Consider the following 16,488-nt stretch of genomic DNA (forward strand, 5'->3'; position numbering starts at 1 on the left):
CAAGGAGGTGAAAGCCTGGTGACACAGCCAGGGATGCCCTTGCCACACCTGGCCTGGTTTTGCTCCAGCACTAGAGGAAAGCCAAGGACCACAGCAAGATGCTTAATTTTGTGTGGGTTGTGGAGGTGGTCAGAGGCTTCCTGAGCTACAGCACAGCCTCTGGCACAGGGGTGCAAACAGGCAGAGCAGCAGCAGCACCTAGGCATGGATGGAGGGATGATTTCGGGGAGCAATAGGTGAGCAGCTTTGGGAAGGGAGGGGAATACTGCTCCAAAGCAGCAAGGGGTGACAGGACACTACCGACACCTCTAAGAGAGACACACACAGTGACCAGCAGCACAGGAAGGACAAGAGGTGACGAGGGACAGCTGCAACACGATGCCACAGGGCAGCCCGGACCAAGGACTTGCTGCCGACCCAGGCTGAACTCCCTCCTCAGCCTCTTCACCAATATGCATCTTACAAACACTTTTCCCCATCAGAGTGGCTCAGCAGGGTGAATATTGAAAGCACCTGCCTCCCTTGGCCCGGAATCAAAGGCCCAGGCACCGTGATCTTGCCGCTCGCACAGCAGAATTATCCCCAACCAAATGCCGCCCGCAAGAATGTAGGACACCTTCTCTCCTCGTCACCTCACCATTGGAGCACGATGCAATTAAAATAAGCAATGCCAGATGGCTTATTAGCAACTACAGAGCTGGGAGTCGACACTTGCTTTCTTATTCCAGTGCAAAAGCATCAGAAACGGGTCTATCACAGCCGAGTTTCCCTCCTCGGTGCACACATCCCCTGCAATGGGGCAGGAGAGGTTGGGTTTATTTGAGAACACAGCGCTCTGATACCGCAGTAATGAGTTCAGCAAGTGGAGAGATGGGATTTGATTAGGTTATGGCATTGAGGAGGCAGATAAGAGACAAATGGAAATTGTCACCTGGGTTAATTGTCATTTGTTTGGAGCATTGAAGGCCAAACAAGGTGCGGTGCCATGGGCAGAGCATCTGAGCTTGATGCAAAAACCACAAGTGACCCAAAGTGCATTCAGTGCTCCCACATTTTTTTTTTCCTAAGGAAATTCTGCAATTGCAGCAGTGGGTGGGCTCTGTCTTCTTTGGCCAGACCAGTGTGGTCAGGCACCACATTGCATTTCATTTAACACTGGTTTGGTGGGAGCAAATAGGGCTTCCACAGCAGCAGAGGAAGAGTCTTTGTTAGTGACCTGAAAACACACAAATCTAAAACATTAAATAATAAAAAAGAAACATGGAAATCTTGCTAGAAAGTTTTCAGGCTGAATATACGAACACATCAGGGGCATTGCCTGTTGAAAACTGCTATTAGTAACTTGTCTGCCCAGACTATCCTGTGCCTCAGCTTTAGGCCGGTTGATCTGAAGCAGCTCTTTGCAGGGATGCAAAATCTCTCATTTTTGCCAGGGATTTCACTCCCGTGTGTGCCTTTTGAACAGCCCCAACTGCTCATGTCATGGGCATCTCAGCTATTCATTACAAATGGAAAAGTTACTTCCAGCCCTTCGATGCTGAGAAAACCCAGTTCTCATGTCACCTACAGGCTGTCAATGAACAAGTCCAGTTGCTTAGAGGGGTTCACCAGATCTGGCAGCAGATTTGAATTCTCTGCATTTATTGCCTGTTACTATCGCATCAGCAGGGACAGTGCCCCCAGCATCAGGAGGTGACGTTCAGCTTGACCAGGGTCACCTCGAGTGGCCCCACCAAGGCACAGAGAACCCACGAAGCTCAGCTCATCTCCTGCTGACACACAGCTGAGGCTGTAACTCCTCTTAGGAGAGCACGCTGCATCTCCCAGGTGCAGGGACACGCAGAACCTGTTGCAGTAGCCACCACCCAACACTTTCATCCACAGAGTCCCTCCCACTGCTTTCCAGCACATACCTGCTAGGATATTTTGGCTGGAAGGAGCAGTTTTATCCTGCCCAGGAGGTGTTAATACCTGCTGGGCAGAGCAAAACACCCCATCGCTCCCTCCTTTCCCTGCAGCTTTCAGCACCACCGTGCCAGAGCATCCATCCAAGCTGCTGCAGACCCTGGGCTGCCCCCACAGACCTTCATCCCCCCCCATAAGCCACCACATGAACCGCTCACCGGACACCTCCATTTATATAGTGCCCTGGGCTTCTTCACTGTTGGGAGAGAAAATTTTAATGCTCTTTTAAGTCTGATGACGTGTTGCAGCAGAGCAAGCTGGCAAGGATATGGGAACAAGCTGTTCTGATGAGGAAGAACGCCACAGCCCTCCTCCTCCTCTTCTGGCTCCCTGCAAAGCCCCGCTCCATCCCTGGGTGCCAACGAAAGGTACCAAGCACCACAACAAGCCAGGGACTGCAGAGGAGAACATGGGCTCCCCAAACCTCACACCACCCTGGGCTGGATAGAGATTCAGTGCAAGTGGTGTGATCTGAGCTGAAAAGGATGCTCTACATGGCAACATCAGCCCATGGGTCGCAGGCACCAGCCTCCTGTGCTCCCCAATCTCCTGTCTAGAGGGGGCTCAGGGTTGCCCAAAGCAAAATCTGCATCCTGGCCGCAGGAAAGCACAGTGTATTTAGTGCCCTTGTGCTTTTTTTCCCCTAAGCCATTTCTGTAATTTCAGCAGTGAGCATGCTCTGCATGACTGATGTGGTCAAGCAACACATTGCATCTCACTTCGCATCAGTTTGGCAGAAGAAAATAGGATTTCTTCAATACCAGGTGCCCCAGGGGAGGAGGAGCCTTCATTAGTGCAACAGTCTGGCCTGAAAACATGCAAAGATGCTAAATCTCACTTTTTTTCCCCCCGCAAGGGTGATGCTGCAACTGCAACTTTGTCTCCTGCAAAGACATCTTGTGCAGTTTATTTTTCTGCTGGCAAGGCTGGATGTTGGAAGTTGCCAGGCGAGGGGCTCTCCGAGCAAGGGACTACAAAGAGGGCTGACACCTCTAATGAATTACAGTAATACCAGCTCGAGGTGAACTCTAAAGTGCCTGTTTACACAATCACTGACCTCCTTTCACCCGCTCTCTGGTGCTAGTCCCCCCCCTTGCCTTGATGGATCACAGCTGAACGGAGGCAGAGCCCAGTGTTTATCATCTCCTGGCTTCGAGAAGGGAAGAAATAACAATATTTCCTGGCACACGCTGGCCACCACCAGCGATCAAATGCCCACCCAACACCACCTCTGGGAAATACCCTCTGCATCTTCTTTTGTAAATCTTTTTTTTTTTTTTTTTGTGGAAGAGCCTCATGCACATGAGGTAGCTTTTGCAGCATCAGGCACTGAGACCCACAGGCAAGACCCTCCCGTGGGGCAGGGATGGGTGCTGGGGTTGGGAGCAAGGGCAGCCCCTGTTCTGACCTGCCCTGGGCAGTGAGGATGCCACAGGATCATAGAATTATACAATCGTCTTGGTTGGAAGAGACCCTTAAGATCATCAAGTCCAACCACAACCTAACTCTGGCACTAAACGGTGGTCCCTAAGAGCCTCATCTATACATCTTTTAAACACCCCTAGGGATGGGCTGCTCTTGGCCACAAGACACACTTGCAGGGCTTACTCTGATTATTTTTTTACTTCGTACAAGATTTTTCTGTGTCCAGGTGCTCGAGGGCTGTGGCAGCTCCTGGGTTTCATGGCTCAGGTGTTGCTGGAACAGTCGCTCCCTCTGACCAACTCAGTGCCAACCTGGAGGGAACGGCTTCTTCAAGAAGCCTTGAGCTTGGTGTAAGGGTGGGGAACTGGTGTTTAGATCAAGTGAAGGAAAACAAACAAACAAGCAAACAAAAAAAAAAAGCCAGCAGAGCCACAAGTTCATCCTTCCAGCATCTGCAACACCTCCAGGCAGAGCTTCCACGATCAGGGTCGTGGCCCCAGCACCTCACTCCATCCAAACCAAATCCTGCTCTGTAAAGGGCAGCTGGAGACTGGTCCCCAGCTACAGGGATGTCACATTTCCTCTTGGTCTCCTGTCCTGCCCTTGCCACAGTCATGGGCATCCTGGGGTTGGGAAGCAGCTGCAGCATCACCCTGCAAAAGACCCAAACATTGAGAGCTGCCACCAGCAGAAACACGGCCAACACCAGGATGCCACCACTACCGTGTCTGGCCATGCCATGTCCCACTGTGTCCCAGCTCTGATCACAAAGAGGAGAAAAATTTGGTTAAAGGATGAGCTGGGTGTTGGGGAATAGAGAAAAATTCAGTTAAAGGATGGGCTGGGAGAGGCTCGACCACAAAGAGGAGATGAAGGGCAGTAAGATGCTCTGTGCCACAGTCACCCAGCTGCTCTTGTGCGTGACTGCCCTGTGGTGCCATGACTTGTTTTAGCTCCGGCGGTGAGGGATGGGCTTTAATATAACCGAGCTTTCCTTCCTCGGGTACTCAGAGGGTGAAAACTTCAGTGCTGGCCCCTGGGGAAGGTACTTCTCTGTTTTCCCGCTTGCCCTCCAACCTCTTCGTTTTGTTCTAGAGTTTATTTTTGGAAGTAAAAGCTTTTTTTCTTCACCCTTCTCCTGGCCCCCATCTTTCTGCCAGCCAAAGTGGCATTTTAAGCCTCCTGCCCACCCAACCAGAAAAATGGTGGCTGAGACAGGGTAGAGTTAAACCTTTCCATCCGCCGAGGAAGCGGGGGACCTTCTTGACTCATTAACCCTCCATCAACTCAGTCACCCAAAGAGCTGCTCTCAAAAGTCACTGTGGGAACTACCTGCCCCTCATATGGGTCCGTAGGGGGAGAGAAGAGCTGCAGCCCCCAAAATAGGGGCTCACCCCTTGTCTCCTTCCCTACAGCGCTACAAAATCCACTTAACTACAGCGTTGCATTACCTACAGCCCCCCTCATCGTATACCAAATCCCAGCTGTACCCTAAGCCCTGCTTCCACTCGGAGCTGTACGAACCAAGAAGATCCCATGTCAAAAAGCGATAGGGACTCAAAACTGGGACCTTGCACCATCAAAAATACACACACAGAGTGGGAGACGGACCCTGCTTCATGCTGCTGATGTCAGGGAAGGGATGTCAGAGCCAAAGAGAAGGTCCACAGTGACCTACAGGTACCAAACCCCCCAGGGTCACTTTGTTCCTCCCTTGCTGCTGGAGCTGCTCTGCAGGACTGGGTGCCCAAGGGATGGACACACCAGGGACACGCTGGGCACTGCTGCTGCAAAGGTCAAAGCTGCTCTCATTGCAGCTTGGAGGAGACAGGTTCCTGTCATTCATGAGGACAGGGACAGTGACAGGAGGGTGCTGGGAGCGAGGAGACAAACCACACTCAAGGGGAATGAGAAAATCCCTGAGCTGCTCAGCAGTAGCACAGTCCTGACCATCACCCCTGCCTGGGGATTCACCTTTTCCTCCACAGAATAAGCAATGAGAGCAAAGCCCTAAGGAGCCAGACACTTTTAAATCCTCCCCATCTCCCAAGAAATTAGGGTGCTGGTCCCTCCTCTACAGGCCAGAGCACAAGGACAGGTGCAGTTTGGGGTGTGAGGAATTTTCAGAGCTCTGCCCCAATGTTATATCTCAACATCTGGGACTAAAACAGATTCCCAAAAGACACCAAGTCCATAAAAACCAGCAACAAGGGGCCAGTCCAGACACGCAGCTGGTTCAGCATCCTCCTCCTCGCACCAGCCAGCATCGGGCAGCGCATGCACCGAGTTAGTCTCAGTGGTTGGTGCTCAGCAGTCCTGAGACATCCCAGGTTATCTCCAAATCACGGTGTCCAACATCCCCTGATAGACAGAAACTTTCTTCCTTGAGGTTTCCCGCTCCTTTTGAGCCCGCCGATATTTCTGGCTCCTGTGGCATCTCCCAGCAGTGAGTTCACATTTGATTGCAGACCCTCCACTGAGTAGGACAAAGTCTTGCTGCAGAGCATCATAATGGACTAAACCAAGCATACGATATATATATAATATTATATATGATAATCATTTATATCATATATATATAATTTATCAGCTGTTCCACTACTTACGAACCAGAGAGCTCTGGTGATGCTACCTAGTGTGCAGCTCTTCCCCTCTGTGTCCTGTAGAAATTAAAACAAGTTAGGTTTTCTTGTTTAATTTCTCTCATAACATACAAGATAAATTGTCTTTAAGAGATCAAAGGCTGGACCAGATGATCTTTCAAGGTCCCTTCCAGCCTCGGCAATTCAGTGATTCTATGTCCCCATCAAGGCACGAACCCGGGAAAGTTTGGTCATCCCTGTGCTTATTCGGATGGCTAAAATTTCCACTTGCTGCCACAGATGCTGACTGGCAAAAGGGAAAAAAGAAAAGGAGGTTTCCCCACCCCAGGCTCCGGGATTAGAGCTGGAACAGCCGAGCAGCCTCTGCTGTCGCAGCCGCATCACTGCACAGCCCCGGCCAGGAGCCCTCGCCACCAGATGTCACCCGCACCCTTCGCCCGAAGCCCCCCGAAAGCCCCTTGAGCAGGGACTGGGGGAGGGCAGCTGGCCCTGGGGGGGTCCCCTCAGCCCCTCTGGGGTGCGCCAGCCTCGCCACCTCATCCCCTGCAACACCAGAGGGGACCGAACTGCATCTCAGCTTCAGCATCTTCCCAGTTGCCATGGAAACCCCTGGCTGCAGCATCTCTGGGCGCTGGACCATGGGAAAGCAAAACAAGACCAGCACTACCAGTCCTGAAGCCCTTTGTGGACTGGAATCATTGGTCCTTAAAGCTTTCATCCACCCAGACTTTTTAGATCAAAAAATCAGCTGAATAAGTTGCTTTCGAACTCACAATTAGAAGATTTCTGGCTCCAGAGCACATTAGTGGTATCTGTACAAGAAAATGTTCAGTTGAATTTGTGCAGAGGGGGTTTGAGCAGTGTTACCCCAATTCAGAACGGAACACCCTGATTTGGCAAGTAAATAAATTGGACATATCTTTAAACTATGGACTCACCAAGATATTTTGCTCCAAAGTAATTCAATTTGAACAAGAACCTCAAAATCAAAGATTAAAAAAAAAAAAAATAGAAAGACTGCTCCAAGCCAGACAAACAGTGGGACTTTTCTGCAAATACGAGGAGTTCGAACTCAGAGGGAAAGAGAGTTTTCTAAAGCAATATATTAATACCACCTCTCTGGCCAATCTTCCTTCTCTTGCAGCACAAGAGAGAAATAATTTATCATCCAAATTCATGCTGGCTCTATCTGAAGCACTATCCAGGAAATGTTCCTGTGCCTGTATAGCAGCTGGAGAAATGGTGATACAGCTACCAGGGGTCCCCAGTGCCACCACAGCCACCGTGCCCAGCGAGAGATGGGAACACACAGATACAACGAGCAGTTTGTGTATCCTGGTAGAATCACAGAATGATTTCAGTTGGAAGAGAGCCTCAGGATCCTCAAGTCCAACCGTTAACTCAACTCCAGCACTACCCCATGTCCCTGCGAACCTCATCTCCGCATCTGTTCAACCCCTCCAGGGATAGTGACTCCACCACTGCCCTGGGCAGCCTGTTCCAATGCCTGGCAGCCCTTTCCAGGAATTTTTTCCTAGTATCCCATCTAAACCTCCCCTGGAGCAACTTGAGGCCATTTCTTGTCTTATCACTTGCTACTTAGGAAAAGAGACCAACACCCTCCATGCTACAGGTAGCTACATGGTTTACCTCCTTTCAGGTAGTTGTACCCAGCGAGGTCTCCCCTCAGTCTCCTTTTCTCCAGGATAAACAGCCCCTCAGCTGCTTCTCATCAGACTTGTGCTCCAGGCCCCTCACCAGCTCCATCGCCTCCTCTGCACTCTCTCTAGTATTTCAATGTCCTCCTTATGATGAGGGGCCTAAAACTGAACACAGGATGCAAGGTGGGGCCTCACCAGTGCTGAGTACAGCGGCATGGTACTGTAAGCTGGGGACCACTGCCCAGCACACAGCCGCTTCTCCTGGGCTGCAGACCAACGTCATACCCACAAGATCACACCAACCCTCGGCAAGAGAAACCTCCTCGACAAGGATCCAAAATCCCAAACCCGGGGTTAGAAGCACCATCAGCAACAAAAACACATGGACCAGCAGGATTTTGGCCAACTTGCTCCTGTAGCAACAACCAAACTCTCTGGGAAAAAAAGCCAGAACGTCCCAGCCTAGGTCTTTTCACGCTTTGCCTTGTCTGCAGCAATACATTAGCCTCTCTGTATCGGCTCTTTGCTGCTTGAGCTATAAGTGGGATGCTGCTGAGTTTATTACAGAAGCAGAGGGCTCGGCTCGGCAAAGTCCCCGGTGGCTCCGTCCCCCGCCGCTGTTTAGCTCAGGTTGCGTTGTTTAATGGACTGGTTTACAAAAAGCAAGTCTGTTGTAAGCCCCCACAGTGTCTTATAAAAGTCAGCACCAACAATAAGCCGCGAGCTTGGCTGTGTGGCTTCGCTGCTTTGCTTCGCAAACAGGTTATTGCTTGTAAAAGCCCCTCGCTGGAAGGAGCAGCGCTCTATGAGGGCGAGTCAATGATGCCTTTTGATATGTTAAATAAAAAGGCCCCCACACTTGATTTCTTTCCCAAGGAATATTTGATATTTGTTGCTCTGGGGTATCCAGAAAGGAAGAAAATTACTGGCCCATTAACAACTGCCCCTTGGCCTGTTTTTCCGGATTTAAAACAATGTACTCAAAATTGGCAGTCGAGTCAGCCTTAAACATTTGTTTTGCCTCAGATTATTTGCAACACCCTGTAAACTCGGTGGCTTTTCACTCTCTTCCTAAAGGGATTTCTCCTGTGCATTTTTCCATGTGTCTCCAACATATGGAGCAATAAAAAAATACTCGTTCGTAGCTGGTGTCACGAAATATTTGGGGGCTGTGGGGGCCTTGGGGAGGAGGTGTGGGACTCTGATCAGTGTGACCTGGCGGAGACCCGGGACTGAAGGAAGCTCACGTTTTTATGAGCCAGGAAATTGCAGGCTCAGCTCAGGCTGTGCCAGTTGTCCGTACGTGTCCAAGTTCCACACCACAACTTGGGTCTCAGAGGAGGGTGATGTACGTAGGGAGAGAGGACACCAAGAGATGGCTCAGCGACCAGAGGGATAGCCGGGAGGAGACAAGTTGGTGGTTGGGAAAAACATTTAAGAACCAGTAAAGGGAGAAAAATAATTCATCCAATTTCCAGCCCCCAATCCACAATTGCCAAAAAGTTGATGAGTTTGGAACAAGTTGCTGAGACTCCTCTCCTCCTGGGAGTGTGAGCCTGGAGCACTTTTCTGTGCCATTTAGCAGCAGAGACAAACATTCCTCTGCATGGTACCAGCTCTCCATGAGGATGCTCTACCTAGGCCTTCCCTGTCCAAGAGGACTTATATTAAGAGTAGGGACAGAGGAGATGGTGTGCGGGGGAAGGATTGTAGAAGCACACAGAGTGGTGGAACCAAATGATGGAGAACTGCAGAGTTAAGGAAGAGAAGAAACCAAACACACACTAGCCTATAGAGCAGGGTGGCCAAAGCGAGACCTGAGGATGACTTAGAGCATTTTCCTCTCTACATCAGCAGAAGAGCTCAGCTATGTCTGAGTTTCCCAAATACATTTTCTCTGCCTCTCCCTGAAAACGTTCCCAGGCTGAGGGATTTCTGGATGCCTCACTGGCTGCCCTGAGGTCTTAAATGCACCTTAACCTGGGCACTGCACATGAACTGCAGCATCGCTGGCAGCAGCGATCCGAACACATCAGATCAAAGCATGTCAGGCATGGGCAACAAATGCTGGTATTTCCCAGAGCTCAGCATTCAACACGGACTTGCTGCCCACACACACACACACACACTGCTCTCTAGGAAACCCTGCTGAGAAATACAGGAAACTTTGGTGAGATGCTCAACAGCTTCGCCGAACCACAGGAGATGAAGACCCCCATGAGCACCAGTGGCTCCCAGCTGCTCGCCCTGCTCCTACCCATAGATTATTCCCCCTGAATTACAGGGCTGTGATTTCAGTTTTTCAGCCATGGATGGGCATTTGACAGCGCATCAGTGCTGTGAGTAGCCCCTGCACCATTATCTATAACATAAACATCACCCAAGCACCACTGGGCATCTCTCAGGGGAATCCTCAGCAGGGCACACCAATCCAAGGAAATGGGTGCATTTAACCTCTTATCTAAATAAAAGGTAGAAAATTAATCAAGCAACCCCAATTCTGGTGTTTCTCAGTTTTCTTCATTTGTCATTTCAATGATGTTGTTTCAATGCTGGGTTTAGGGGTAACTTGCACAGCCCAGTAATGCTCCAGCAACAGCTCAAGGGCTCTTGCTTGGGCTTAGCAGAGCAGGGAGTGAACTCTCTCCTACCTCCTCTGCTCGGCTATATGGTCACCAACAGCCTCATCTCCTCCTGCCCAGGCTGTCACAGTGCCCAGAGCAACCCCATTAAGCCAGACGAGTCCCTTTGAGCACCAGAGCGAGGTCTCTCCAGGGCAAAAAAAAAATCACATCTAGAGACAACTTTTGAGCCAACTGCTGGCACAATCAAAGGGTCCAGGAACCTCAACCAGAAGTTTTCAGCCCAAACCTTCCTGCATAGTGAGAAGACAACTGGTTTCTCTGCCCAGGTTTGCTCCTTGCACTGGGCAGACATTAGAGGGTGACAAATCCCCACTGTCCTTTTGGGAAAATCCCCATCTACCTGCTTGTTGCCCTCAGCTGCCCTGTTTGGTGATGTTCTATGTGTCCCGCTGCTGGTAGGGTCCAGACACACGTCCCAAGGGAGCAACCAAGGTCCCAACAGACGTCAGCCCAGACTCAGAGAGGGCACTAAGTACAAATATCTCAACAGGGTGAAGGGGAACACAGCTCTGCTCCCTTAGCTCTCCTGGGGCAGGCGAGCTGTGATCGGGGCTGGAGCGAGAGCGAGCAGAATGCTGGAGTTTGTAAAGTGGCGTCCAGCTGTCATCACTGGCATTTGTCAAATGAAGTGACCACTCTCGGGACAGGTACTATTTCAAAAGTGGACATCACTTTAAAAAAGTGCTAATGTACAAGGCTGTCAGGTCCTGGCCTCAGGAGCAAGATCAGTTCTCTGATGTTTTGGGAGAAAGATAAGGCGACGGCGCGATTGCCAGCCGTGGCTGCTCCCAGGGAGGGACGGCAGCCTGGGCTATTTCTGCAAGTCACTCAGCAAAGCGCATACAAATCTGATCTTCCAGAAAATGTTTGATCAACAGCCTCCTCCTCATGTTGCTGCTACAAGCAAGTTCAGCCTGCGCTGGGGGGTGAGCTCCAACCTGCTCAGCTCAACGCTGCTGGTCCCCAGCGCCTCCCAAAGCCTTCGCCTTCCATCATCACCCCACGTGCAGCGCGGAGCCCGGGCAGACAAAGTTGGAGGCAACAAGCCCTCAGTTAAAGGCAAAGAGATGATGCACAGAGCAAAAGCTTTACAGAATTAAAACTTCAAGTCACATCCCAAGAAATTTGCAATGGGGGACGCCTTTATAGAGCAGGCAGTGGCTTCTACTCCTGCTCCTAAATCCATGTGCACTGCTCACCAAGGGCTGTTTCATTGGAGGCGTTTGAGCTTTCCACAAAACCAGTATCCATGTCCATGACCTCCAGCCAGGGCACAAGGCACCCAGTGACTAAAGCACCACCTACACCAGGCTCACCAGAGCTCTCACCCTTCCTTATTTAACATCACTTCAGCACAGAAGTTGTCTCACCCCCCACTTCTACAGTAAGACCACCTGAAATCTGTCTATCCATCTCATTTCAGAAGAGGAAAAAAAAAAAAAAAAAGAAAGAAAGAAAAAAAACCCAAATAACAGAATTAAACTCGTCCATTTATTCTTCTTACTTTCATTTCTGGAGATAGCCAAGCCCCAAGCCAGAGCATTTCAGGATTTTTAGAGATTATCCACCTGGTTTACTGCGTTAGTTCCAAAACTGTCCCAGCTGCAACAGCTCTTCCCTTTGAAAAGCGTGAACCAGCCTCTGTTGATGAAGTGTAATCTTCATCTCTAAAGGACAAGGAAAGATTTAATCCATTCCTCAGGGCTCCACACCCAAGCACTCACCCACAGCCGCATCCTGGAGCATCGTACCTGCACAGCAGGACATCCCCTCCAAACACCCCAACACCAGCAGCATCCAGAGCAGGACACTTACACCTTCAAAAACAACACAAATAAGAAAACAACACCTTCCCACTTTCCATACCCTTCTCGCTGTACAAAAACACCTCCACATACCTTGTGGAAAGAACATCTTGCTGTCACCCCAACACCACCAGCAGTTCTGCAACCACTGTGGTGCTGGGGCTTATATAGGGTTTGCCACCCCAGGCAAGGGCAAGTCCTGCCCTTTCTCTAATTACCAGCAGGTTGTTCAGCTAATTAGCTTTCTTTCCTTCACTTCTCAGTCTTTACCAGCTGTGCTGACAAGGACATCTCACTCCTTGTTAAAATCAGATTGGGGGTCTTCTTACTTGTGTCTCAGCTGTGTAGAATCCTACAGCTGGTCTGCAGTGCATGGCTGGAAACAGAATGATACTTAAAAAGTATTTCCCTAAATGATGGAGTCTTTATCATACACAGCATAGCACGTTACACTTAAATAGCATATGCAAATGAAAGCCAAAGGACAACAGTGATGCTACAGAAGTACAGAGGGCACCTTACTTATTGTGCAACCTTTGGATTCTTGATTGGTTTTGCAAATTGTCATTTTAGGGAAATTTGGTGAGAAAAAAAAATCCACTTTAAGTCGGAACATTTTTTTAGGTATAAAAAAATGCCTGCATGTGGATAAGGAAATACATCTATTTATTATAGAAACACGATTGTTTCTTCCTTATTAATATAAGGAGATCATGATGGGAGGACAAAGATCAGTATTGAGCTATAGAAAAAAGTGAATTAATAAGCACCCCAGATGGCAAAGTCCACAAAAACTGTCTGAGTTCTCCATCAGGGTGCCGAGCCAGACAGACAGCACTGTGCCCTTGCTGTGCACCGGTCATGGAAGGGTCTGCAGTTCTGTAAGGAAAAGGGAAAGAAAAGCTAAAGCCCTGCAAATTCCAGTGGCAAATTCCGAGGCCTGCGTATTGAAGTGAGGGTGATTAGCCACTGGCACAGCCCAGCATGGGAAGTGATGGATTTGCCATCTCTGGATGTCTTCAAATCGCGGCTGGATGCTCCCCAGGAGCCCCATCCCAAAAGCCAGCCCAGGGGCTGGATGTGACCTTCCCTGGCACCATGATCACTGCCGGTCACCTTACTGACCCCAAAAAAACACCTCTGGGATGGGGCTGAGCTCCTGGTTATTCAATGCACAAACGCATAATTATCGGAGGCAGGTTCCTCGTCAAGAGCCATTAGTGACACAGGCTGGGCGGGCACCGTAATGGGTTAGGAAAAGAAACACAGATTTGAGAGACCGAATTTCCTCTCCCAGCTCTGCGACTTTATCAGTGATTTCATCTCTCCGTGTTTTCGTTTGTCAGCTGCTGTGAGTGTTTTGGGTAGGGATGCTTTGCACGGTATTGTGCTCAGCGTGATGGGCAGGTTTGATTTTAGGGCTTTAAGACATGGTTTATATATGAATTTTTAAGGGTTACGTACCTTTTGGTGGGGGTAAGAAGTCTGGAGGTGTTTCATTGCCAGCAGGCTCCATGAACATATTGACTGCACAAAAACCCTTAGAATTCTTCATTGCAAAAATGTATTTTCATCTGGAACAAAAAATAAAAAATTACAGAAAGAAAAGGATCGGAGGACAGAGGACTTTGAAGAAGAAAGTGCATCAGTGAACAGGCTATGGGAGATGCCAGGCCCTTCTATCAATGTACAAACATCTTCAAATACGTATCACCAAGGGCAGAGCATGAATTTCTAAGCCAAGCCCTCCTGGGAGGAGGACGAGTTCACTCAGGGCCAAGAAGCCCAAAAGGAGAGGTTGCTGTCACCGAGATATCTCCAGGGGATGGAAAATCAGGAATGATCAACCAGAAGGGCACTGCAGGCACAAAGAAATAGAGAGGAGAAAAACACGTGACCAAGGAGCTGGGCTGAATCTATAAATCAGACAGAAAAGTCATGTATTCCTCAGCAATTTTTATGGAAATTGTTAATATTATGCATCACATAGAAGGAAAAGTTTTTACCAGCTGGACTAGGGGAGAGGTTTTTTTTACTGGACCTTTCAACAATTCAATGGTCAAGCTACCGGATGAATTTTGGCTTCAAGCCATGGGAAACGGTTGATGCATCAACCCAGGGGTCTGTCCCCCTGCCAGCGGGGGAACAGGACGGGGAAGGACAGATGGGACAGGCAGGGACAGGTCGGGATGGTTGTTACACAGCATCTCACTGGCGTCTTTTTCCAGCTTGAGCTACAAAATTTTGTAGACTTTGTAGCTGCGAGGAGGAGGCGGTGGTTTACAAAAGATCCATGGCGTGGTTTTGATGGATTTCCGTGGTGTTATCAAGCATGGAGAGTAAAAAAAGCAATTTTTTTTTAAAGGCATCTTCATCTGGGCATTGAAACAGAAATGCCCCAAGTCGGTCGCTTGTGCTGACCTGTGTCATGATCTGACCATAAGCTGCAGGCGAGGAGCTTTTTGGTGTCGCTCCTCTCCCCTCTCCTTAGAAGGGTCAACCCAGCGGCCTCACGAGCCCTGAAGAGAAGGAAACCCACCAAAACCCACCTCCCTCCACCACAGCTCTCTGGGGGGCTGTTCCCCCTCCGGTGCCACTTCCAAAAACCCATCTTTTTTTTTTTTTTTTTTTTTTGGCAATGCTGCCATGGCCTCCACTGGCTCAGAAAGGAGGTACCGGCTCTGGAAGAAACACCCAATTATTTAGCAGCTGTCAAGTTTAAGCTAAATAACCCCAGGATGGGGAAGGCAGGAGAGGCAAAAAGCATCTTCCCCGAGGCAGTCGAGGAAAGAACAACCCGCGAACCAAATATATTGCACGAGGCTGCGCCCGGCGGGATCTGGGCTTCGAAGAATGAAAAGAAGCCGGGGATGTCCTGGCAGACGCCGGGGCAGGGCCGCGGGCAGACGAGCTCTGCCCATTCATCAGGGCCCGTCAGGCTCCCCGAGCCGGCCGTGGGATAAATCAAACCGCAAAGAGGGGAAGGGGGGGAAAAAAAGTGTCCAAAGGGGAGGTGGGGGGGGCGAAGAGGGAACGAAAAGGCAGCACGAGGGAGAGGAAAAACTAGATCAAAGGCAGAAATTCATCAGAGATAACGGAATTATTTATTTTTCCTGCTGCTAGTGGGGATTTTTTTTTCCTTTTTTTTTTTTTTTTCTTTTTTTCCCCTTTGAGGCCCCCCAGCCCTTCTGGGCTCCTACGTCTCCAGCCAGTCTGTTATTCTCAGGCGTCCCATCACCCCACCCCAGCCACAAAGCAACATGTTCACTTCATCACACGGCTCTGCTCTGCACAGCGAGACCTTTTGATCTCCGTCTCTCCAGTGTTTATACGTGACAGTGCAAGAAATGTATTTACAGTACACGGGGCTCTGTTAGACACTGCCTGCCTTCATTTGAACATTAATATTGGGAGCAGGGGAGGTGGGGGGAGCAGCTCTCCTTTAATTCACCCATCATTTATTAAAATGTTTATTTGGAAACCCGCAGGCCCATTTATCTGGTTATTACTCAGAGCAGGATCAAATAATAACTCAGGTTCTCTGTGTCACACAAGACAAACCAAATATACGGTGGATGAGGTCTTTCCATGGCGCGCGGCTCCATCCTTGCGCTCGGCCGGCTGCAGGGCCCTGGGTGGGCTCCCTGGACTGGTAATGCAGCTTTTCATCTCGATTCACGGGCTCAAATCCAGCTTCAGCCAGTTGCTACCACTGGTGGTGCCCCCAAAAGCCCCTCCAGAGTGGTGGGTGCTTGGCTGGGCAAGGGGGACTCTGCTCAGAGCTTTTCCCCAGCTCCGAGAGACCCATACCCTGCTTCTAAAACTGTCTTTTTCCATCTTTGTTGCCTCTCCGGGGAACAGACGGGTGTCTGCAGGAGGACCAAGCCACTGAGGACCACGCCACTGAGGACCACATCAGCACAGTTTGCTGTCACGTGCCGGTAGCATCTGGAGAACTTGGAGGCACAGAATCACAGAGTGGTTGGGGTAAGAAGGGACCTCTGGAGATCATCCAGTCCAACCCCCCCTGCTAACGCAGGGTCGCCAGAGCAGATCACACAGGATCGTGTCCAGGCAGGTTTGAACATCTCCAGAGGAGGAGACTCCACAACCTCTCTGGGCAGCCCGATCCAGGCTCTGGCACCTCACAGGAAAGAAGTTTCTCCTCATATTCAGATGGAACCTTATATGCTTCAGCTTGTGCCCATTGCCCCTCATCCTATCACTGGGCACCACTGAAGAGTCTGGTCCATCCTCTGACGCCCACCCTCGAGATATTTATAAACATTGATGAGATCCCCCCTTGGCTTCTCTTCTCCAGGCTGAACAGCCCCAGCTCTCTAAAGTCAACACAAAGCTCCTGTTCTCAGACCCTGACACCAGG

Source organism: Caloenas nicobarica, chromosome 16, assembly GCF_036013445.1.
Source record: "Caloenas nicobarica isolate bCalNic1 chromosome 16, bCalNic1.hap1, whole genome shotgun sequence".
Taxonomy (NCBI): Eukaryota; Metazoa; Chordata; class Aves; order Columbiformes; family Columbidae; genus Caloenas; species Caloenas nicobarica.